Source organism: Epinephelus lanceolatus, chromosome 8 (assembly GCF_041903045.1).
Source record: "Epinephelus lanceolatus isolate andai-2023 chromosome 8, ASM4190304v1, whole genome shotgun sequence".
NCBI lineage: Eukaryota > Metazoa > Chordata > Actinopteri > Perciformes > Serranidae > Epinephelus > Epinephelus lanceolatus.
In genome coordinates, this window is record NC_135741.1 from 4,350,710 (window position 1) to 4,376,575 (window position 25,866).

Below are 25,866 nucleotides of genomic sequence, written 5' to 3' on the forward strand. Positions count from 1 at the left end.
TAACAGGCCCAAAAATTACATTTATTTATTAAAGAAAGTTGATTTAATACAAACATTCAATCACTTTTTTCAAATTGAGGATTTTTTTTAAGGGTGATGACATCACTCTAAAACGTGACAACAGACACTCAAATCTTCATTCGAAAACCTTAAAAGAATCTTCTTATGTAATAAAAAAACATTCAACCTTACTGTAGCTGCAAACAATCTTACAAAACATTCCTGAATTTCCACAGTGGTTGAAAATGTTTGATGCCAAAAGGCAACGTTTGGTGATATTTGGTAACTTTTGACTCCACTTGAAACCTCCAATTTAAAAAAATTGCAATTATGCAATCAAAATTTTTCACTTCATCAAAAGGCTTCGATATCAACAGTGATTTTGAAGTGTCTTTTTCCTTGGAAGTTGTCCACTTTGTCTGTAATTGTCCATTTGACCCAGGCTGTTAAATCCAGAGGAGCCAAGTGGGGTCAGAAAGGGGGAAGTTAAAGCATCCTGATTTCTTAACTTCCTTTCAGTCTGTGAACCAATGAGGTGCGCTTGTTTCCTCCTACTTGACGCCCTGGTCAGCAGGGCTGGGTGGTTTGGAGGTGGATGAGTGAAGGGAGGGAGAGCCCAGGACAATGTTGACCCATAATCCTTTGGTGCTGATGCCGCCGGGGAATCCTGGGAAGAGAGCAAAACACAAAGAGTCTCATTTGAGTCATAAAACTATTTTATTTTTGTAAGATAAACCTCCTGTATAAGATATGTGAGTTTTTGTTCTATGCTTAGTATGCATATAAGTCAACATTTAATACGTCTGACGAAGTAGAAAGTTCAATGTTTGAGGCTCATTTTAAAAGCTCAGTGACTGGTTTCCTCTGACAGTGCAGTTTTTCCAGGTCACTGGGAGCGCTGGTCATTACAAACTGGGAGGGAAGTATCAGGTTCTCTCTTTTCTATCTCAGCCTCAGTCACTCATTCTTGTTCTCCCCTCCTTATTCTTCTTCTCTTTCTCAACATCTGTTCTGCCAACCTGTTCTCATATCCAGGTTGTCAAACACTGACACTTTGTCACGCCCCACTGCGTCTCATAGCAACACAGAGGGGACCCTTTAGCTTCACTATGTGACGCACAGCATGTGAAACCCATTGTAATACATGGTTAATGTTGTGAAACAGTTGCGGTTAGGTTTAGACAACAAAAGTACTTGGTTAAGTTTAAAAAAAGATCATGTTTTTGGTTGAAATAAGTAATTTTATTACCTAACAATAATGTAACTTGATGTAAAATACGCCATTTGAGTGACATCAGTACATAACGACCGTACAAAATTATGTTATGTTAAAATACCCTTGCCCTTCGGTTTCACGCAGGATTCAAACTGGTGTGCTTTCATATTCGACCCATTCACCACAGGGTTTACCACAGATTCATTTATTTGTGGCGGCCTGCCGTAATTAAAACATCTGCCACCATATTAGGTTCTCTACTTTTGGAGGTGGGCTGTTGGAATATATTTTTACCGTTCATTACTCCACAGTGTCACAGTGCAGAGTGTACTGTGGGTACAGACGGAGCAGCAGAACATCAAGCGCCGTGAAAGTGAAGCTTAACTGTTAATTGCACTGGGGCTAAATGTTTGCCTCCACTCACAAACAGCTGCTCATCTCCTCCGTCGATCCGATCAGAGCTGATCGGCTCGACTCATCAGTAATCTACCCTGCAGTAAAAAACTCTACAAACTGCTTCTCGGGAAAAAAAGAGGAGTTGCACCTGCGCTGCGTTCACTGACTCACAAAAACCTCAGAATTTAGAGACTGTTATGCAAGGAAACAGGCAAGAAAAAAACAACGTAAACTTATCTGGCGTTCACCACACATAGATTCCAATTCTGTGGGAAACACTGCACCACACCTCCCTCCCACTCATCGAGGACTTCCTCAGTCTTCATACTATTGTCACTTGCTGTCAGCGTCAAGTATTGCAGTAGATGGGGTTACATAAGAGTTAGCTGAAAGCTCCGCATCACATAATGACACTAAAGGATGCCTTTTGCATTGATATTCCCATGGCTAGCTAATCACAGGCACTCCTGTTCCCCCCGCGTTACTCTTGTTATCACTGTTTACGCTGTTGGCAGCCAAAGTGCAGAGCGAGACGACAGAGACTTGTTGAGATGACACCAGCACAAAGGGGTTTTAAAAGTTTCAGAGATGTTCAGATGTATTTGTCAGAATTAAATAACTGGTTTTAGATTTTAAGTATGGCTTTAAAAGTTCCAGAGTCAGGCTGAACTTTTTTTTTTGTGTCATTTAACTATGGGTTCTCAACTCTGTTTATGATGTCAACTCTGTTGCCATCATCAGAGTTTTTAAAGCAAAACCTTAAACAGCCTTGACACTCTGTTTAAGGTTTTGCTTTAAAAATGATCATTACATATGTATTTCATTCATTTTTAAAACTACATTTAGAGGAGTTTGTTAAGAGTTAGTTGAAGCCTGGTGCGTCTCATGAAGATGCTAAAGTGTGCCTTTGGCGCCAACATCACCTGCCAAGGGATGTGAGGAAGCGTCTGTACTTGTCTACCAGGGAATAAGAATGGGCTTGTTCCGCTCTTGGGTCCCTGGTTATTTTTGAGACTGATACTAGTTGTAGATTACTGTACTTTATTTTTGAGTAAATCCCACATACAACACCCTGCTGCTATAAAGGAATACCAAAGCAATAAAAGTATTTTCACCCCAGCTGATGCCCAGATGTTTGCCTTTTTTTTAAGAAAGGAAACTTTGTATTTGTGACCTCTTGCTGAGTGATTTATATCTACAGTAGGAAATAATGAGGTTGGTGTTGACAGCCACAGACGAGGTGGGGAAGTGTTGAGAGGTCGAAACCAAATTCTTCTAAACCATGTCTGAAAAAAACAGTTGGCCTTGACCTAATTTAAAAAGACCACTTTACCTGCAGCTGGCTTTGAGACTGCATGTGTGAACATGTGTGAATAGACTGTATAGTGACCTAGTTACTGAGTGGACAGTCATGTCTTTGTATATATAGCATGAGTGCTCGTATATGTCGACTTGCTCGTAGACCCGTGTACATATTTACACACCAGGGCCACAGAAGCCCTTAGTAATGTTGAGGAAATGCCTTTGTAGAGATAAAACCCTCACTGGTTAATTATTTATGTTTTCATCTAAGGTTTTTAGGTAAATTTCCACAAAGAAAAATGTGAATCAGGATGAATTTCCCTCATTTCATTTCCTGACAGCTTCTCACCTAATATCACGTTCATGTATGTGTATGAGGACGCTCATCTCTGCAGATGTATGTGTGCTGTGGGCACTTGCACTTAAGGGAAATCTTAACGCCACAGCAGTGATATACAATACAATGATACAGTGATATTTTAGACAACGGTGTTCTTTCAACTTTGCACCAACAGTTTGGGAACGACCCTTTCCTGTTTAGTGCACAGGTCCATAAAGAAATGGCTTCCCAGTTTGCTGTGGAAGAGGTTGACTGGTCTGCACAGAGCGCTGACCTCATTACCTCTGGGCTGAACTGGATTGGCGGCTGTGAGTCAGGTCTTATCACCCAACATCAGTGGCCCACTTCAGTAGAGCCTTTGTAGCTGAATGGCAGTAAATCCCCGTATTGAGAGAGCCTTTCAGAACTGTACTATATTTACTGTCTATGTGTATAGGTTTACCAGGGGGCGTGGCCATGGTGACCCAGACGGTGATCTGTCTCTGTCTCTGTCTGTGTCTGACGGAGTCGTTCTGACAGCTGAACACAGGCTGCTCCGGACTGGGGGACAAATCTAAGAGAAAGGAACACATGTACTGATCAGTGCTGGTGTTTGACTGATAGATAATTCCACTGGGTTCATTTACAGGCACAAAATAGGCCAGTTTTTATGAATTCTGTATCCTTACTGAGCAGTTTACATGGTAAATGGAAATGAATACCCCACTGATATTTGTGTTTACATGTAGCTGTGCATACTCTGATTAACATGCCCTGATGAGTCTTGCATCATGTCAATATAGGGAAAATCACCAGGAATAGAAACACAAGCAGACATAGTTTGAAAAGGTTGCAGCTAACGGATATCTTCCTCATTGATTCATCTTATTATTATTTTTGCGATTAATGGTTTGGTCAATGAAATATCGGAAAACAGTGAGAAATTCCCATCATCAATTTCCTGAACCAAAGGTCACACCTTTAAATTATTAATTTTTTTTCCAACCAATGACCAAAACCCAAATGTATTTAAATTGCAGTTAAAGCAGCAAGTCGTCTAATTTGAGATGCTTGAATTAGAAAATAGTCAATATTTTAGCCTAATTTAACAATTAACACATGATTTAATAGTTGTGTATTCATTTCTTTCGATGCACTTATCGATAAATTAACCCATTTCAGTTACATTTCAGTTGTAATGACGAGACTCTTGTATCTAACCTGTCTCACGATGGTCTAATCCCAGTTCACATTTCCTATTAGTGGGTGAACAATCCAGCGCTTGGTGAATTCTGCTTCACAGTAATAGAAATAGCCGACATCGAAGGATCAAAAAGTGAAGTTGCTATGAATGCTTATCCCTGTGGTAACTTTTCTGACACCTCCTGCTGTCTGTATTCATACTGAAAATCAAGATCTAGCGAGCTTCTGTCTCCTGCTCCAATGACAAGACTCTTTAGTCATTATTATACAGTGTATACACTTTATTATATTTCTATATTAATGCTGAAGAACACTAAATATAAATACTTAATCATATTATATATTGTTCCAACCCAGTTAGTTAGTATACCTGATATATTGAAACTCTATATTACTTTACTTTTCAGGAAAAGATCAGGTTTGGACTTAAAATACCTGGTTTGGGTTTTACTGGTTTTCATGCCACTATCCCTCATGTTTAGGGACTAAGAGCTACAAGAAACAAAGTGATGACTTGACAACTGTCTCACCTTGGTGAAACATGACATGATATGTATAAAATGTGCAAATGTAAGGTATTCATGGTTTGCAGAAACTTACAATGCCAACATTTTCACACTACAGTGACTACATACTACACCTGACCTGGCTGACTTTGCTGCTACTAATCACACCACTGCGTTAGCCTACTTGTCTTGTAAATTTGTCTTTAATTTATTTTCTATAGTCTCTATTTTTACTTATATTTTCACTTTCTCTATTTATCTGTACTATAGTACCTCTGTCCCTGCACTGCTGCAACATCTGAATTTCCCCTCTGGCGATCAATAAAGGTTTATCTTATCTTTTTAATGAGTGTATTCAGTGTAGTTTTACTCATACTCATGTTATCAGTGACTAATTTTGTCAGTGAGGCGCTAAGTTAATCTCCTTGTAGTTGAACCGTAGCAGAAGAATTCATTAGAGCATCCAACCAGCTGTTGTTTAGATGTTTATCACGCTGCTCTTATCTGGAGACAAGTTTTTACCTGCTTCAATGTTCTGGGCACTCCAATCACAGAATGTTTTTTCACAACAAAGTGAGAGCCACGTGCAGTGAGACACAAAGCCAGACTTGAGTGCTCTGTACATGCTGATTCAGTGTTTGAGTGTACAGTGTGTGTGGTGGCATGTGTGTCTGGGAGGTATCTGCATGTTTTAAAGCGTGTGTGTTCACGGTTATTTGTGCGGTGTGAGCATTTTTTATAATTTCTTATAATTTTTCACCTCTGTTTTCTCACTTAACTTCTACTGGTATATCTCGACATGTTTTAGTTTCATCTGCAGAAATTTTGAGAAATCTGTTCCTGAGATTTCTGCCTCCACTTAAAAACAACCATTTATTTATGTTTTTGTGACACAGTGTTAAAAATATGGCATTTAAACATTTTAAAAAAAGCTGTATTCTGTCCATAGAATCTTGGGGCTGCTGTGAAACTGCGCCTACGTAGGACAACAAAAAAAGTTTGTTATTTGCTTCGGTAGTATGGCATCCAAGGGACGGCAGAGGAGATACCCGTACACCAATGCACCTGGGCTGGACAGCAACAAAAAAGTATCACAGGCTGAGATCAATGTAAAGAAAAGTCAATTTATTAGGACATCAATGCACAAAAAGAAGGGTGCTCAAAGTACAAAAACAAAAACAACTGACAGCAGCAAATGTTTCAGTCCTTTTTTGTGGCTGTCCTGCCCAGCTGTATTGATGTGCTGGTATCTCCTCTGCCGTCCTTTCTTCTGTCCACAGAACAAACTTTAATGACAGCTCACAACTATCTGTGTCATTTATTAATGAGCCAGTTAGTTACTCAGTTTTGCACACCCATCCATTTCCATCTGCTTATTGGGTCATGGGGGCAGCAGGATTAGCAAAGTACTCTCTCCGCCGATGCTTTCCAGCTCCTCCTGGGGGACCCCGAGGCGTTCCCACGCCAGATGAGACATATATAATCCCTCCAGTGTGTTCTGGGTCTGCCCCGGGGCCTCCTACAAGTTGTACATGCCTGGAACACCTCTAACAGGAGGCGCTCATCAATCATTTGGTCCGTAAGATGTGATAAAATCATCAAAGCATTTGCATCTTAAGTATGGTGACATCTTCAAATTGCTTTGTTTCTGTGTAAGTGTTTAGTGTTTGTCTGTAGAGACGTAATATAAATATAGAGTGTGACGCAGCGTAAATTAGTAAGTAACATTAATATTTACACTCACTGGCCGCATAATTAGGTACACCTGTTCAACTGCTTGTTAACGCACACCAACGTTTTAGTCATGTAGACATGGTGAAGACGAGCTGCTGAAGTTCAAATGGAGCATCAGAATGATGAAGAAAGGTGATTTAAGTGACTTTGAACGTGGCATGGTTGTTGGTGCCAGACGGGCTGGTCTGAGTATTTACTGGGATTTTCAGCACAACCATCTCTAGGGTTTACAGAGGATGGTCCCAAAAAGAGAAAATATCCAGTGAGCCAAAATGTCTCGTTGATGCCAGAGGTCAGAGGAGAATGGCCAGACTGGCGATTGTAGAATTTTACGATAAATAACGCAAAAACGAAAGATACATTTTATTATATGGGTCGATTATTTTCTATTTACTCATTTGTTTAGTTAATAAACTGTAAATAAAACAGATTCTCTTAAGTTCTTCAAATTGTTTGTTTGACTGACAGAACCCCAAGACATTTAGTTCACAATCAGAAAACAAGAAAACCAGCAAATATTCACATTTCAAGGGCTGGAAAGAGTTCATTTTGGCTTTTAAAAAATTAATAAATGATTAAATTAAATAACTGATTATCATAGTTGTTGATTAATTTTCTGTAGCTCAAATAATCAAATTAATTGACTATTTGTTTCAGCTCTAGAATATAGTCAAACATTTCGTGAGGACAGTTTCTTTGTAGAATGGAAACTATACCTTGTAAAACCTTGACCTATAAAACCCAAACTATCTGTGCCTTAATGTTTTATGCTTTTGCTCAGTCTCACACCACAAACCTGCCTGGTCACGTCCACAAAGTCCACGTTAGTTGTAAATATTATGAGAATAGCAGACTTTAAGCTCCGCACAGATGCACGTACATTCATGCTGCTAATGTTTTTAGAGAAGAAAGAGTGTTGAAAGTTCTCGACCAGATAACAGGATGTTATCTTTCCTGGAGGAACAGAGTTCAGTCAGCAAGGTCGAAGGCCCAGAACTTTTTTCCTAGAAAAACATGTGAACCTACCTACCTACCTACCTTTACTTTTGCCTGAAGACAACACGTGCATACACACATACACGAAACACATAAAACACTAGATAGGCATGGATACTTGGTGTGTGTGCGTGTGTGTGTGCATACTTCTGTAGAAGTGGTTGCGGGCGAGCAGACAGGCTGGAGAATTGACGCTGGTCATGGTGTGTCGGATGTGTGGGGTCGCTGACCTACAGGGTCAGCATCCTAGAAACAGACAGACAGACAGACAGAATGAGGGAATGAGGTCATGACGCAGGTCAAACCTCAAAGCTGTCTGATATCATGATTAAAGCAGGAGTTTATATGTTTTAATCAGCTGGATATCAGTGTGTGAACAAATCATGATAAATAAAAGAAGCAGAATCATTACAAACAATGAAGCTGTGTTTCTGCAAAGTATAAGATAAGATAAACTGTTATTAATCCCCAGATGGGACATTTTGTTGTTGCAGCAGCAAAAAGACACAAATAAATACGGATAAAAATAAACAAAATATACACAGCTTAAATTATAATTAAAATAGAAATCTATACAAGGTCATAATGGAGTTTTAAAAAATGCAAGATAAAGTCACAGTAGTGTAATTAATAGCAGCAAAGTCAGCAAGTCTGTCAACAGAATACACCAGACTAATGATAAGATTAAATAATAGTATTTGTCTGTAGAAATGTGATATAAATGGAGTATGATGCAGCATAAATCAGTAAGTAACATTAATATGTTTAACATATTGTAATCCAGTTTTAATTGTAAACACATCCTCATCCTGACATAAATAATCACTTGATTTTGGAGCGATAGAGGAAAGACATTTTTTGAGCATTTTGTGATGTTTTTAAATTTGAAATAGCCACAGCTTTGATTTAGCATCTATTTCTGCAACTAAAGATTATTTTACTGATTGATCAATCTGATGAAAACTTGTTAATGAAGAGGACAACGGGTAAAGTTCCCTGATAAGACATTTTCCAATCTCCTGTTCTGTTAAAACTCCACGGAAGTTATGCCACCTGCCTGCAAACCTAATTTCCCCTTTTGCTGACAGTAAAGAAAGACTGACTGACAGATGTACTCACCCTCGGTCTAAACTGTTGAAACATAACTTAAATAATCAATTGATAAATAGAACGATTATTTCTTGTCCTCTTAGAATTATTTTAGCTCTAATTTATCAAATGAATCCATGTCCTGTTTCCTCTTTGTAAAAATGGCAGATTAATTAGTTCTGATACTGTCAAAGTTCTCTGTCAATATTTGTAATATCTACACCTCTCCCTTGCTAAATAATTAAGTGCTACTTTTATGTGCTCTGTTGTTTTATTCATTTCTAATTTAAAATATTTTAAAAGGATTAGTGTGTGAAGTGTGGAGAGAGTTACAGCTGCATTTGAATGTGCAGTCCTGTCATCACAATAAAGCTGAACCTTGTACATACATTTGGTTATAGTCAGAGGATGCGCCGGTGAGTTGTCATGATCAATGATGAGCAGAACAGACTGAGAGGAGAGACCACCTACGGAGACTCCAGCAGAGTCCAAAGAATAAAGTCAGACGGAGACGTGGAGGAAAGAGGGAGAGTAAATACTGAGCTGAGTTGAATGTCCGAACGAGCAAATAGAGGAAGCGATTTATTCCAGTGAGCGCAGGGACTGTTCAACCCTTCACCTGATACCCTAATGCCGCTATTATTAGATACTCTGTGTGTGTGTGTGTGTGTGTGTGTGTGTGTGTGAGTGATACCATCACTTTACTGCTGTCTGATCTTTTTATGAAGGAACAATAAGCAAAACACCACAAAAAACACATGTCCCTGTTGAATCTGCAGTTTCTACAGAATCTGTAAATATTTCTGGCATTGCAGTTTTAATATTTTTATGCCTCAGTGCCTCTAGTTTCAAAACCTAAACTGGTTTGAATTTGTTACTGTTTCTGTATAAATCATTTAGTTTGCTGTAGAAATACCGAAAAGAGAGACCTACACATGAAATCATGGGCCAGAAAAAGTTAATGGGTCCAGTTTAAATATTCTGAGGGTCTAAAGTAAGCAAGTGCAGTTAGGGCGTGTCCAAACCACTTGTGCTAGTTAAACGGTGCAAAATCTGGTTGCAAGTAGGCGCAAGGGGCAAAGGGGTTGTGTTTAGTCCCCTAATTAATCATGAGAGTGAATTGACCGTAGCACGAATTCAACCACAGGGCTCAACAATTAGGACTGCGTGATTGCTGGGGGCAAGTAAAATGCCACAACAGGCTAGTAAATACAGCATTTCATTTACTTAATCAGTTAAAAAACTGAAACATGAAACGGTCTGAACGTCCTCTGCCATTCCTTTTAAAAGCCAGGTGCACCTGCATCTGGTGCACCGATATTTACATGAGGGATTTGGCAGATTTGGCAGAGAAGTGGGCGTTTTTCTACTGAGAGTAATGCAGTAAAAGGGACATTTAAGCAGCAAAACTAAAAGCTGTAGTTATAAATATGACAGAGGAAACAGAGCTTTTAGCTTCTGAAATAACTAGTTAGCTGGTCCTTGTGTGTAAATGTGCACAGCGTCTCTCTTAAGGCACCAACTTCAGAGAACTAGTAGCGAAGAAGGCACCCTGCTGCGTTGCCGGCCAAAAAGTTGCATATGAACACACCAAACAGGCAAACGGCCAAAAAGCACATATGTTCTGCCCCCGTTGAGAGGACATACCCCTCCATACCAGCTAATGGCAGTCTTCATACAAAAAGGGAAACCGAAAGATCGTCTTGACACTAGTTAGCGTGTTAGCCAGTTAGCACATCATTTTGAAAGAACAGAGCATAGTTACCGTGCACCGATGAACAATAAGACAAACCATTAGGAAACATTTTTGCTAAAGAGCTCAACGGCTGAAGGAAACTAATTTTACCTTATGTAACAAGTTTCTTTTGATCTCACTATGTCTTGACTTTAGCTCTTTGTTTGCTTTGCTCACTTCCGTTTCTTCTCGTGCGCTGAACTGACAGTCAGAGTGGTTTCATTCACAAATGGGCTCCGCTGTACTGACACCCATTCAACATGTTGAATCGGACAGCAGCTCTGCTCTGCTCTCTGCTATGTTCACATTTTACACAATGTCATCATATTTTCCCCAATAATGATGAATAATATCACAAACCTGCAACACATTCAATGTCTCTGTGTTCAACAAGCAAAATGGTAGCTGAATAATGCACCCTTTCAATAACAGGAAAATACTGCATCATTCTGAATTCTGACAAGGTTTCGTTGGTCAATGGCACAGTTGCTTTCTGTTGCTTCAAAATAGCAATATGGCACTATTACATTTGCTTTTTGTACAACATGGAAACTGGCTGTGAAAATGACAACTGTGTCAGTCTGAAACTGGTGACACCAGTTGCACTGCGCTGTGTACTGCTTTGTGCTGGGTGTAAGATAGGACCCAGTGAATGCTGGGTAAAAAAAGACAAACTGCCAGAACTGTCAGTGATAACATCTTCATCTGTTTCACCCTGAACCTCGTGGGCCTTTGATACCTAAACCTGGTGTTCAATTTGTGGTTACGGTCTGTTAGGTGGGTCAGAAATCAGGCCTTTTTCTTTGGATCTGAAATGTGTGTTTTTGGCTGTTTGCGTGTTTGTTTGTTTAAGGTCTTTCCTGTCCTGGTTCAGTCAGTACAGCCCTGTTGACTTTAGATAAGTGTTACTTTTTCTGGAAATGGAAACCCTCAAAATATTTGCTTTGTTGTCGAAATCTTCGACCGTGGAGTGTGTGGTGACAGCTTTCATGGAAGCAGCTGCTCATTTATTTAAACAGATGAGATTAGCTTGAGGCTCCAGGGATCATGGTCCTGTCTGGAAAAACTTGAGTTTGCGTTTGATTTTCTCTGAGCTGTAAACACACATTTTACTTTTGTCCTCAAGCATCAGCTGTGTCCTTAAAGGTCCGGTGTGTAAAATTTAGAGGGATTTAGTGACATGTAGTGGTGACGATTGCAGATTGCAACCAGCTGAAACTTCTCCTTGGTAGAATTCCTTCAGTATTCATCGCTCTGGAGGTTTTTACCAGGAGCTGAATTATCTGCAGAGGTCTCTTCCACTCCAAAACAAACAGATCAGGTGATTTAAACAGGTAAAACACAGAACAAAGCAGTTTTTCCAACACTGCTTGTCGCGGAGGAGCTGGTGTGAAAATGTGAATGGCCCTATCTAGAGCCAGTGTTTGGTTTGTCCGTTCTGGGCTGCTGTAAAAACATGGCAGTGAACGTGGCAAACTTCATAAACAAAGACCTGCTCCCTATGTAGACATAAACGGCTCATTCAGTTAACAAAAACCCAACGATTCTTATTCTCAGGTGATTATACATTAGAAAAAAACATATTTAATATACTACATATTCCCTTTCTGCCAATATATCCCCCTAAATCCTATACACTGGACCTTTGAAAGGAAGATATTAATCCATGCTAATTCAGTTATGGTTGCTGGGAGCTTTGTGACCCAAAAGCCTTTTATATGTGCAAATAATACCTGAAGATAAGAGACAGAACGAACAGAACACCTGAGAACTATGCAGCTGTGTTCATGTTGGTCAGTAAATATGAGCAGTGTATTTAAGGACATTGGTTCCAAATGAATGTTTTTATGACACATTTAAAGTGTGTTGGAGATAAGAGGCACAGTTACAGTCTTGGTTACATAAATATGTTCCTGCTGGAAAGATAAATATCTCACAGCTCCGAGTCTGTGTGGTATTTCATATGTAGTTGACGTCTTCACACGCTGAGGCTGATTCAATTCTCACACAGTACTGACTGCTGTGCTTTATCGTATCTGAGGTGTGTATGATGCAAACCCAGTCGCCATAAAAAAATTAAGGCATTCAGATTTCTGCAATACTGATTACATTTGAACATTTCACACATATTGCGTCAGTGTTCCTAAAGTGAAGTAGTAGCCTATATGTACTGACTTTTTCATGGGGAGTGTAGTGGACTGTGGATGGTGTGGCACCTAGGGAAGACACCTACCAAGCTGTAGATTACTGCAAACCTCTATTTAAGACCAACAAACTACAAAACCAGTTGTTTTTTTAGCAACCTGTTGCTGTGTTTCCATTGGGGATAGTATCACAAAAAGTGGTTAGTGGCTGAGATATTGCTGTGTTTCCTGCCAGGATAGTACCACCAAATCTTGGTGTTGTTGGTTTTTTTTTTAAAGATATTTTTTGGGCATTTTAGCCTTTAATTGATAGGACAGCTTAAGCGTGAAGGGGGGGAAAGGGAGAGAGGGAGTGACATGCAGCAAAGGGCTACAGGCTGGAGTTGAACCCGGCGCGCTGCGGCAACAGCCTTGTACATGGGGCGCCTGCTCTACCACTAAGCCACCGATGCCCCAAATTTTGGTGTTTTAAAGTGAGACGCCTGCCAAGCTGCAGACTACTGCAGACAACTGTTTGAGACCAACAAACGACAAAAACAGTTTTTTTTAGCGGCTTTTTAGCCACCAAACATGGGTGTTTTTAGTGACCTGTTATGCTGTTTTCACTGGGATAGCACCACGAAAAGCAGTTGTGTATTTACCGAGACTCCACTGCGTTTTGTGCCAGGATAGTACCACCAAAATGGGATATTTTAAGCCAAAACGTTATCTTTTCCTAAGCATATCCTAGTGTTTTTTCTGCCTAAACCTAACCAAACGTTAAGCATAGTGTTGTTGAAATGTAAAGAAACATAAAGTTTTAACGTTAGAGGCAACTGGCTATAAAACATAACCAATAACTGTGACTTTAAAGTGCCACCTCTCAGCTGTGATCTGAGGGTTACAGTTTAGAAATGTAGCCTTTTTTAATACGTAGTCCTCCAAGTCCTCCAAAGTCAATATAAACTTCATTATCACAGTTGATATTTGGTGTCAAGTCTTGGACCCACAAACATCAGCAGACAAAACGTCTTCCCTGCTGATGCTCTCAAATGACTGATGCCCCCAACCGAGAACATTTGACTGTTTTACTCTGAAAGCCCTTTTCCCATCTGTATTTTCTGGACCACTGCTTAGAGTTAAGACTACGTGCTGTAAAACTGGGGAAGTATGAAATGAGTCCGACACCATTCACAGAATATACCAATCACCTCAGCTAACCTTAAAGTTAAAATCAGTCCAGTATGCTGGAGTAGATCCAAAACAACCAGAGCAAAACAAAACCTCTTAAGTACAGCGCTGTAAATCTTTTACCAGTATGAATTGATTATAGTGGAACAGCAATAATAAAGAAGCTTCTGTAGTGTAAAGAGTTAATTCCTGATCAAGTTGATTAAGGAACAAAAGCTACATAATCATCATATAACCATGTTTTATGTATAAGGGCCTATAAAACTGATTGAGATGCATCTATATGTGTTAAGTCATTGTTATACATATTGTATCCATACTAAAAGAACACACATATACCCTATCATGCTTTGTATAATGATAACACACACATACACCCAAATGTTTGTATTACCTGATGCACATTAAAGGTTTATACTGCATGAGAGCACATGAGAGCACAAGGGGCTGCATAAAGAAAGTCCCTAAAATTCACGTTTTTTAAAAATAAAGTGAAAGCAAATCTGAAGCTAAGGGTGGAAAATTTGGGAACTTCCAGGCTCAAATTGAAAGTGATACACCATTAAAATCGGGCCTGTTCACAACTGGACAAAAAGAAAAAGGTTGCCACCAATAGCTTTGCATTGAAGTAGGATGGATTAGCAGAAGGAGGTGGAGACTCTCTCCAGTCTCCACCAGCATAAAAACAGATGCTCTGAGAGTAGATTTTCAGTCCTGCTCCGGAGCTTGACTCAATGAGTTGTATGTGTTGAAACTTGTGAACACATTAAACTCGATTGCATCGGACTCTGCCTGTCTCCAGTGTTTCTTTGAGTATTACTTAGCTGAATCCAAGGTACCAGATCGACATCAGAGGGCAACTGAGAAGTCAAGTGGAGGAAAAGGTCGGGAGCCTACAGGCCCACTTCCAGGCACCGATTTTTGCCTCTACACTTCATATCCAAACTTCAGTTCAAGCCTTAACACTTTATATGCAAACTGGTGACTTTCTTAAAACTTGAACATTAATTTGCGAAGAAAGCGAAAAATGCTAACTCAACCTGGGAATGATGAAATAATTGTCATGCAACTGTGAATTAAACCAGTGAAAGTGCTTGAATAATCAAATGTGGGTCACAACGAGCTTCGTGAGCTGAATAAGTTAAGTAGTTAGAAGATGATAAAGAAAGGGGATTAAAGCTCTGAATCAGGGAAACTGACACATGTAGTGTGGGTGAAACTCTACAGTTGTGTGTTGTGTAAGGGGGAACCTAAACACATCTTATATAAGGCTGATGGAGGGGTGCAAGATGTAGGGGAAAGGTCTCTGCTGCCCACTGTTGATTAATCCCCCTATAGTCTGCCTCTGCTTTTCTTAGTCAAACATGGAACAGTCTGTCTCTCTGTGTCTCTCGTTATCTCTACATCTGTGTCACATGAATGCACACAGAGCTCAAAGATTATCTCAGATTTAGATTAGAAAAATGAAAAGGGAAAAAAGTCATTGTTCCGTATTCAACAGCTGCATCTATCAGTAGGTCTGAATGAAAGCATCAGCTGAACAGGAAAGAAAGGACAAAAGACAGAAGATAAAACAAAGACTGGACGAGAGGGAAAGAAAGAAAGAAAAGGAAAAAGGAAGAAAAGGAAAATGAAGGGAAGGAAAGAAAAAAGATGGAATCTAGGAAAGAAAGAGGGAAGGAGAGAAGGGAGTAAGGAAGGACAGAAAGAGGGATGGGAAGAAAAAGAAGAAAGGAAATGAGGAAGTAAAGAAAGAAGGATGGGATAGAGGAAAGGAGGAACAAGAATAAAGGAAGAAGAAGAGATGGGTGCGAATGAAGAATAAAAAACAGGAGGAAATAAGGGGCAAAAAGGAAATGAAGAAAGAGGAAAGGAAGGAAGAAAGAAATAATGAAAAAGGGAAGGCGAGAAGGGAATAGGGAAAGATGGGAGGGAGGAAGTGGGGAAGGAATAAAGGAAAAAGAAACAAAAAAGGAAGAAGGAAAGAAAATGAAACAAAGGAATGGAGAGAAGTGAGTTAGGCAAGAAGGAAGGAAGGAAAGAGAAGGAAAGACAGAAAGAAAGGAGGGAACAGGGAAAGAAAGACAAAATGAAATAAGTAAATAGAGAAATGAGAGAAGTAAGGAAAGGAAGAAGAATAGAAAGAGGTTAATAAAGAAAGTAAAAGCAAAGGGAAGAAATAAAGAAGGATATTAAAATAAAAAAATACTGACAATAAAGTTTTTATTCTCGTGCAGAGACTCACCTGCAGTCAGCTCTTCACCCCCAGTTTAAGTCTGAGTTTAAGTCTTCACCCCCAGTTTAAGTCTGAGTTTAAGTCTTCGCCCTGACTTTTAATCCTCACCTTCAGTGTAAATGTTCACCTTCACTTTAAACCTTAACTTTCGGTGTAAATCTTTTAAATCTTAACCTTCAGGTTAAATGTTCACATCTAATCTAAACCTTAACCCTGAGTTTAATAAACTGGCTGCACCACACACTCACTGCTCGTCTGCAGAATCCTGAAGCCTTCAGACAGAGCTGTGCAGGAACTGAACCCCGGCAGGTTCTGCATGTTTCCCTCTGAGGGGGAATGATCTGCAGTTTTTCAGAAGGCCTCTGTGTTCTTTCTTTTTTGCCAGAGGATCAAGTAGGTCCCAAGTCAAAAGGTCAGCAGCCATTTTTACCTTAAACACACACAGCTGCTTCTTTTAGCTCCAGTGTGACCTACATTTGTGGCAGATGTAGGTCAGAGGCCACAGTTACGTAACAGGGGGGGGGGTCTCCTTCCACTGGTGTGACAGTGCAGACTTTATTATCAGTAATATCTGCTCAGTTAAACATTGGTCTCAACTGTACCTGCAGAGCAGCAGATGAGTCATAAAATCCTTGTTAATTAATCTTGAGACTGAGTTTATATAAAGTTTAAAGTTTGTCATGATGTTATTCTTCATTGTTGCTCTGTGTACAATGATGCAACTAAATAAAACAAAAGGACTGTTATTGGATTCATATCAGCAGCGTTCAGTTTGCAGCCCTACATCATGCCAATCATTACTCATACAAACTGCTTTTTTGGAGGAAATGTATTCATTTTTATTCCAAATAAATTTGCTTATATTATGTTTTAATGTTGGTAGTGGACTGGAGTTATAGTGTACAGGATATTATTCTATACTGTTTGTACTGTCAGAAAATGATAAGAATTCGTGTAAATGGGTCTTTACCAGACAATGTTTGCATGTGGGGCTCATGTGGGGAGTAAATGGGCTAAAAATGGGATTGTCCACGGGTTCAATAATGGCCCCATGCCAGTTGCCCACTTGGATGGGTTTACCCAAATGGGCCATGCATGGGTTATGCCAGAGCTACCTGGGTACCAAATGGGTATGGGCCCAACATGGGGACTTTATCTGGAGCCCACTTGGGTAAAATCATCCATGTTGGCAATCAGCATGGGACCATTATTGAATCAGGGGACATTCCCATATAGTGGCCATTTTTCAGCCCAACATGAGCCCCACATAAAAATGTTGGCTGGGTTAGAGGACCATTGGCCAACTACGGCTGGGCAATATGGTTGGAACTAGAACTAACAGTAGATTCATGAACACGTATGAAGGATTCCGACTTGTTGTGCAAACTCCTCAAACTTAATCGATAGTAATGAAGAAAGATGACCACGGCTGTCCTGAATAGAGTGCCCTAGGAATGAGTCCTTAAACCCCAAAATGACTTAGCATTTTTCCGCTCCTGGTTCCCTCGTCTTAAAGTCAGTGTATTTTTAAAGTGTTTTTGGTTAAATGCCTGAAATAAGGTCTGATTAACACAAGCTTAAGAGACTTTATGTTTGTTCTATGTCATAAAATATATCAATAAATGCCTAACTCAGGAATTTTGAAGCTTAAAAAATTGCTAACACACTGCTAACTGAGACTACAGAATGTCGTCACGCTGAACATGGCTTTATAGCCGTGCTGTGGGGGCAACGCTAAAATGTGACTATTGTGTAGTTTGTTTATAGCCAAACAGTATCTTTTACTTCTGGTGAATGCATTTAGGCTTCTAAATCAGGAAACTGTGTTCATTTGTGAAGATTATCTTGCTGAACAAACTGTGTAAATATCAAACTGGTGTTTGCCACAGAGCTTATTTTCTGCAATAATCCAAAATCCCATTGGCTTCTTGACGAGGGAACCAGGGTGACACTAACTTGCGGATTGGCCTATAGAAAAATGTCATCCCTGAAGCACTCTGTAGCATTTTCGGGGCTTTTCAGCTTCACTGATAAGTACCTATGAATAGTGGAAGCTTCAGCGGGATGGATCAGGACAGGACGGGAACATGGGGAGGGGTAATGGTAATCAATTGTAATCATATGCTAATCTATCACCTGAACCCGACCTGACTTTGGTAGGGCTTGGACATGAGAGAGAGAGAGAGATAGAGAGAGAGAGTGTGTAATAGAGCGAGGGAAGAGAAGGTGGAAGGTGGACTATTGCACGCAGTGTTTCTGTAAGTTATTAATAACTGTAACGTCTCCGGTCAGGCCACGTCACTAGATGCAAAGCAAGCACTTTACTACAGTTCCCGTTGACAGTCTGCAATGTATCTCAGCTGTTCGTTTCCTTGTTGGAAAGCCAATTTAATTGCTTGAAGCAGCAATCAATGACTGCCCTTCATAGGATTCAGGTCAGCCCTGGTGACGACCATTTTTATGAGAAAATGTTGGCTCTCTCCTTAAATCATTAAATTAAGTTAAATAAAGTTAGTTTAGGCAGAGCAATGTCATGCTGCTTACATTAGCTGCCTGATCGCCAGCTGATGAGCAACATCGAATTATAATCATTCAGGTGTACAGTGTGGCCATTTTAACAACTACTGCCACTTCTCTCCATTACTCTGAATTAGTGGTAATTTCCTTGACACGTCACTGACTGAACTATGAATAATATCAGTTGTTTCATCAGAGTTGTATAGCTTAATTACTTCTTTGCAGGGAACAAACATCACATTTTAGCCTCTGTAACAGTTGCTTATGGTTTTGGCTGTTGAGCAACAGCTCTTTCTGTCTCAGTCTCTAATCCACTTTGACTTCTCATTCTGACCTGTGTGGAGAAAGCTGCACTGGTTCATACAGAGCAGTTAAGCACCATCCTCATCATAATCTCACTAATCACCTCTTTTTATCACATTTCTATTTTGAGAGTTTTCTGTGGGAGCTCTCAGTAGGTGTCTTGTGAAGTTGCACATGAGATGACGGCATTACTGTAAAGACACTTCCACTTGATATGGGAAAAAGTAGTGCTTGTCACAAAAATCTCACCTCCTGCAGCTGTAAACGTTGATTCAACAGGGGTTCTTGGTTATGTAAGAGCAGATTTTGCTCTGCTGCCTGTGAAACAACAAGTATTAATCCTGCGTAATGACGTGCAAGCCAAGGAGATTTGCCTCGTCAGCAGACAGCAGAGTAATGTAGTCTTAGAAGGCAGAGAGTTTACAAAAGCAAGCTTTAAATCCCGTGACCTCAGAGTGCACTTTACCCTCTGCTGGATTACATCAAACTGTATCTCTGTAGACACACTCATAAAGACTTAAACAGCTTGGGGTCTGTGCAGCCTCTCCTCTGCAGAGCAAGTAGCCTATACTTGACCCTACACCTTCATTGGCAGAGTTGCTTTTTTTTGTCTCTTTACAAATGTTGGACATCAGGTACATTCGGTGTTTGCACATTTCAAATTGTCTCTCATTAGGTTTTAACAAATGCTGTCGTAGATGGTGATACTTGCCCTCATGGTCAATAATTAAAGCACTGTTTCACTTATTTTTTGAGTATCAAACTGTCACTGCTTGTATAGCTTGAAAGGTAGCTCCGAAAGGTTGGTAGTTCTCCCTTCGTTGATTGTGACAGCTGCAGTTCGTTGAGGTTCATGTTAGTTACAGTGGATTCCAACAGTGACCCAGTGTCAAAGTGGAAAAAGTGTGAAATTGCCCCTATAAACTATGTCAACCACTCCTGCATCGTAAATTAATTTTCCTCTGTCCATTCATATGCTCAATATGTTTTTTCCAGTCACACTCACAGTCTCTAAGATATGGCTAAATACACAACTTCTGTTTTTTGCAGTGCAGTATGCTGTTTGTCACCTACAATAAGTTTAAGTAAGTTTAGTTTTGAGCAACATTATTTGTAGTGCATTATTTGTTTGCATCAGAAAATGGAAAGTTTTTAAAGTGAGCCTTTTGTCCTAAGTAGAACAAGTTGGCTCTGACCTAACTGACCCAGTAGGAAGCTGCAGTATGTGGTACATTTTTATTGACTAACGCCCTGTCCACATGTGCACGGGTATATTTGAAAGCAGCTTTTTCTTTCAGTTTTGGTCTTTTGTCAACATGCAAATGAAAATGGTCCTTTTGTAAAACTCTGTCCAGGGTGAAGAAACTCTATGTTCGGTGTTTACGTGTAGAAAGAGAAAAGGAGTATTTGGTTTGTAACGTCAGAGCGTGCGTCGTTATCTCCTTTGTAAGATGTCAAAAATGAGGCATCATTTCGTGCAGTGGTACCAAAACAGTGCTGGCTCTGACCTTGCTAACAGGACTTTTTACATCTTTAAGCATAAATATAGTGTGTAGTTACTATTACAATATACTGAGGAACAGAGGCGCCAATAAATATCCTACAGAATTCACAGCTCCAGGCAGCCTTTTGGTTATAGCTTTTTTTCAGGCTTCTGATTGGCCAACATCGTCTTCTTCTTTGTGTGGCTTTAGGGTTAAAGTAACATCGCTGCCTATTGGCATGCTCTGTACAGCCTTTCGGTTGTTTTTTCATTTTCATTTGGACTGAAATTTTTTTTATGGCAGTGTGTGGAAGGGAATGTTTTGAAAATGAACGAGGGAAAAACCCATGTTTCAAAAATACCTGTCTGTGTACGAGGCCTATTAAGCTGGTGATATGAAAAGATCAGAACCAGCAAGGCCTTTGTCTGTCTCTCAATAATTTACGATCTCCCCCGCCTGTCTGTGACACTCCAGCCCCTAAACAACTGGCTTCTACTGAAGATGTAAATATTTAAAAACAGGTCACAGATACATCGTTTCATGTTCAAAAGGCTCAGTGATTTCCTGATATAGCTGGTTACTGTAGATTTTATCAAACGAACAGGAGGAAATACCTCATTTATTAGGGACTATTTTAAGCGGAGGATTGATGCCCTACCAAGAATTTTTGGCAGCAGGACGGTGAGTGTGGGATTGAGTGAAATAAACTAGGTGTGTGGTACCAATCTCACTCCTCCTGCCAATAATAACCAATAAAGGCAACAAGTATAGCCAATCAGAGGGACAGTAGGGTAAGTCATGCCTTCGCTATCCTAGAAAAAACAAATTCCCAAACCATAGATTTCATCTTTTTTTTCCACTCATTCTTCTTCCTTGCTGCCTCACCCACAGTGCAACTAAACAGTTCAGTCAAAGATTCAGGTGTGTTATGCTAGTCGTGGCTAATGGAGCCTGGAGTCTGAAGCAGAGACTTGTATTGCATCAGTAATAAACAATATGACAACGTGATTGACCCAATGTTATGTTTGTTTAGAAACTAACTGGAGGAGCTAGGGTCTGACGGGCCATGTGCAATTTACTCTCGAGCCAAGGCCGTTGTCGGCAACGTGAATGAGATAAAATTTCAGTGGAGCTGGGAGGGAGGAGGAGTGGAGCAAGTTGTGTTTGTTTACTGAAGTTCATGTGTTTTTTGGGGTGACGAAAGGAGACATGGAAGTTAGTCTCTAAAATGAACTAAAACTAAAACCGAGCCAACATGACGACATTTTGGATTTCAAGCCAACGAAAGAGGTGTCCCATCTGCTGCCGTTTGGAGCTTAACTTTCGTCTGACACGGTGTTTCAAAATTTTCTACAACTAAACACAAACAAAACTGAGATAGTTGTTTTTGGCCCCAAAGAACAAAGGTCAATAGTCAGTGCTCACCTTGACGCCATGACACTAAAACCTACAAATCAAGCCAGAAATCTTGGTGTAGTTCTGGACTCAGACCTAAATTTCAATAGTCACATTAAGACAATTACTAAATCAGCCTACTACCACCTTAAAAACATAGCAAGAATAAAAGAATTTCTGTCTAAACAAGATACAGAAAAACTTGTTCATGCTTTCATTTTCAGCAGGCTGGACTATTGTAACGGTGTCTTCACAGGCCTGAGTAAAAAATCAATCAGACAACTGCAGCTCGTCCAGAACGCTGCTGCCAGAGTCCTCACCAACACCAAGAGAGTGGAGCACATCACACCAGTGCTTAAGTCACTGCACTGGCTTCCTGTGTGTCAAAGGATAGACTTTAAAATCTTGTTACTTGTCTATAAAGCACTAAATGGTCTCGGGCCTAAATACATCTCTGATATACTTGTATGTTTTGAAGCACCCAGACCCCTCAGATCATCTGGAACAGGTTTACTCGGTGTTCCCAGGATCAAAACCAAACAAGGTGAAGCAGCCTTTAGTTTCTATGCTCCTCGTCTGTGGAACAAACTTCCAGGATATCTGAGGTCGGCTGAAACTGTCAACTCATTTAAATCAGGGCTTAAAACATTACTATTTACTGCAGCTTACCAGTGAACTAGATATGTGACTTATTGTTAGGATAATCTGTAGCTATTGTTTTTATATTTGTCTACTGTTGCTTTTGCTTTATGTTTGCTTTTTAAATGCATTTTCTGCACTGTTTTTAACTATTTATTGTCTTGCTTTTAGCTCTTGTTTTTAATGATCTATTGTTTTTAATGTATTTCTCTTGTAAAGCACATTGAATTGCCTTGTGTATGAATGGTGCTATATAAATAAAATTGCCTTGCCTTCTATTGATTCCTGTTGCCCGCTTTGAAAGCTCAGCGGTGGACAAGAAATGGCTGATTCACAAAGTTGAAATGAGGTATCATCAACTTCATACTTCCTTATTCCACTACAAGTGGGTCACCTGGTAGAATTCGATATACTGATCCGGTCACGTGTTTGTTGAACTAGTTTGAACATTTTCACACCAGCTCAGCCCGAACAAATATAAAACCTCCATGGAACAAAAATTCCTATTAAAAGAGGCATAATTGACCTTGTGTGCAGTTTCGGGTGTCCTCAACAGTTTTGCAGATGTCTCTTTTACAGTGGAAGTCTATGGGGGATTGCTTTTGGGCCATATCAGAATTTTTTTGCTGCAAAACTGCAAGTGGCCACTGACAGAATTAGAAGTACGGCTGAGCTTCGGGGCCTGGGTTAGCTCGGTAAAAACTTTTTCTTTTTAGGCACAACATATATCGACAAACAGGCCAAAACAAGAACAACAACTGTAAAGGGGAGGGTGGAGGTGGCGGCTGAGGTTAAATAATTTACATTTATAGATTATCAAGGGCAGCTACGATATCCAGTCATGTCCTAATTGTCCCAGGGTACGCTCTATTTATGAGCTCAGTAAAACTAAGATCACGATTATCAGGTTACCTGACCCACTGGACTCTGTCCTAACAATGATAAGAAAAGGTTGTAAAAAATTCCTGGAAACCTGACAGCCAAGATAATTTCTAAGATCTGGTGACACAGCAACATTGCTTATGTCATCAATTACGACATGTCTGATGCTCTGACTGCTGAGTGTCATGCCCTCATGGGAAAAAGGGAGCATTATCATGACTGAATACATTTATGAAAATCACATCAAAGGCTGTTGAATATTAAAAACTTCAATATCTCTTAAACACATCAAGCAGGATACTATCAGGCACAGTCTTGGGTGGAGTATAATGGAGTATCGATGTAACTGGAGCTGGTGGAGCGCAGAGCTGCACTCGAGCCAAGAGTTTGCCGTTCAGGTCACCAGCCAAAAAAGCCAAAGGGCAAATGTTAAGACTCTCAAATGAAAGCTCAGTGTCAAAAATAAAAAATTCTGCTTCGACATAACTGAAAACATGAGATAGATGTGTCACATTTTTTGACCTTTGCTCAACCAGAAGTGTGTTGCTGTAAAAAGTGATTTATGTTCTAGTTTATTGTCAGGAGTCTAATTTTAGGAGCAAGAAACATGACACACAAATAAATAGGTTACCATGTGCTTCAGAATGTTTTAAAATGAAAAGCCTAGTGAATCTGGTCCGATCATTGACTACAACTACCTCTTAAATAATTGATGATAATAATGTGATTTTATGTTTTTGTGCACACGATTGTTACTTAAAAAACTGGCTTATCATCGTATCTAGTTGACTGAAATAGATCATGTAAGTTTTCAGAAGAGGAAATAAAACTAATACTGTCCCTGGGAATATTTATTTTTCCTTGCCCTCTGCACTTTGTGATCAAACTATGCAACAAGGAAGCCTTGGAGCATTACGTTCACTCAGCAGCAAGTTAGACACCAGCTGTGTTCAAGTGTTTACTGCTAACACGATGTTCCTGTAAGACTGAAATAGCAAAGGTCAAGATTTTCACAAGGACGATTTCATATATCTGCTGACAGTGTTTGAAGTTGTGCGCATAAACAAGCCGCAACAGTTTAAAAGTCTTACCTTTGCTTAGTGTTTGCTTGTAATCAGGCTTTTTAGATCCAATCACAGATCAGTAAAGATGCTGATGAAGATCAGGTAAATCCAGAGGAATATTGTGATCAGAAGCCTGAAGCAGAAAGAAGTAATGGCGTGAAACACAGAGGGATAATAGGTTGATGGATGGACGGATGATGGAGCGTCAACAGGCCAATCAGTTGCTTCTAGCTTCACTTCCTCTGAGTTGTGAACTGTGTCTCCTCCTCTCCACACAACTCACCTCCCTGAAGCTTTATTTGCTGAGGAGGCAGACTCTCGTCCCTCCCTCACCCCCTCCCTCACCCTCCAGTGTTCCTCAGACTTAGTTGTAGTCTTGGCTTTTCATGGGGCTTCACAGGAGGAGCAAAGGTGCATCACGTAGAATAAAATTAAGAGGGAACAGCGGTTTTTAAGTCTCCAGTGTAACGCCAGGTTCCAGCGCTGTCACCAAAAGAAAATGTTGGCATTGTACGTTTCTGCAAACCATAATAATAATAATAATAATAATAATAATAATAATATGCTTTTCAAGGTACTCAAAGACGCTTTACATTGGTTAAAAACAATCACAAAATAGACGACAATAAAATACAGGTGATTATAAAAGGTGAGTTTTAATGACTGATTTGAGAGTGTAGCGGTGAAGCAGGTCCATGAGGTAGGAGGGGCCCTGGTTATGGAGGGCTTTATGAGTGTGTTGTGGAACAGGAAGCCAGTGGAGGTTCCGAATGACAGGGGTGATGTGATTGCGAAATCAGGAATGGGTGATCGGATGGGCAACAGAGTTCTGGATGTACTGGAGTTGATTCAGGAGTTTGGTTGGTGTACCATAAAGAATGCTGTCACAGTAGTCAATGCTGGATGTGATGAAGGCATGGGTGAGATTTTGAGCAGCAGAGGAGGAGAGCAATGGGTGGAGATGAGCTATGTTTTCAAGTGGAAGAAGGCAGTACTGGTGATGTGATTGACGTGTTGTTTTTTTTTTTTTTTGAAAGAGAGGTTGTTAATGAAAATTACTCCGAGGTTGTGGATGTGTGGGGACGAATGCAGAGTGGAATGGTCAGTGGTGAGGCAGAAGTTGTGAGGTTTTGGTGAGGGATTTGGGACAGATGATGATCATGTCTGATTTTACACACATCAGTTTGAGGCTTGTATCCAGGCCGTTGAGGCAGGTGGTCAGAGTGGACTGAGTTTCAGTGGTGAGGGATGTAGTGGAGAGCTGGATGAATATGTTACATTTGCACCTTTCATACATATCTCAGCATTTCTAAAGTGACACCTATGCCAAGCTGCAGACCACTCTTTCAGACCAACAAACAAAACCAGTTGTTTTTTTAGTCATTGCTCCGTTTCCAGCGGCTTTTTAGGCACCAAACATGGTGTTTTTTAGCAATCCGTTGCCTTTTCCCCTTGGGATAGTGCCACACAAAGCAGCTGTTTTTTAGACATAGACATAGTTGTGTTTCCTGTGGGGATTGTGCCCCCAAAACCAAG

At 40.1% G+C, this 25,866-nt stretch overlaps 1 long non-coding RNA gene across 5 annotated transcripts; it reads right to left on the minus strand.

The window, feature by feature from the left end:
- Positions 1 to 24,607, minus strand: LOC144464118 (uncharacterized). 5 transcript variants are annotated; one of them, XR_013491916.1, is made up of 4 exons: positions 24,358 to 24,607; positions 7,820 to 7,918; positions 3,697 to 3,807; positions 1 to 667 (listed from the first exon to the last, which is right to left on the minus strand). It is a non-coding gene; the product is annotated as an uncharacterized LOC144464118 (long non-coding RNA). The 5 variants fall into 5 exon arrangements; XR_013491918.1 differs by lacking the exon at positions 24,358 to 24,607 and adding an exon at positions 16,295 to 16,435; XR_013491917.1 differs by lacking the exon at positions 24,358 to 24,607 and adding an exon at positions 16,056 to 16,249.
- Positions 24,608 to 25,866: the final 1,259 nt, after the last annotated feature.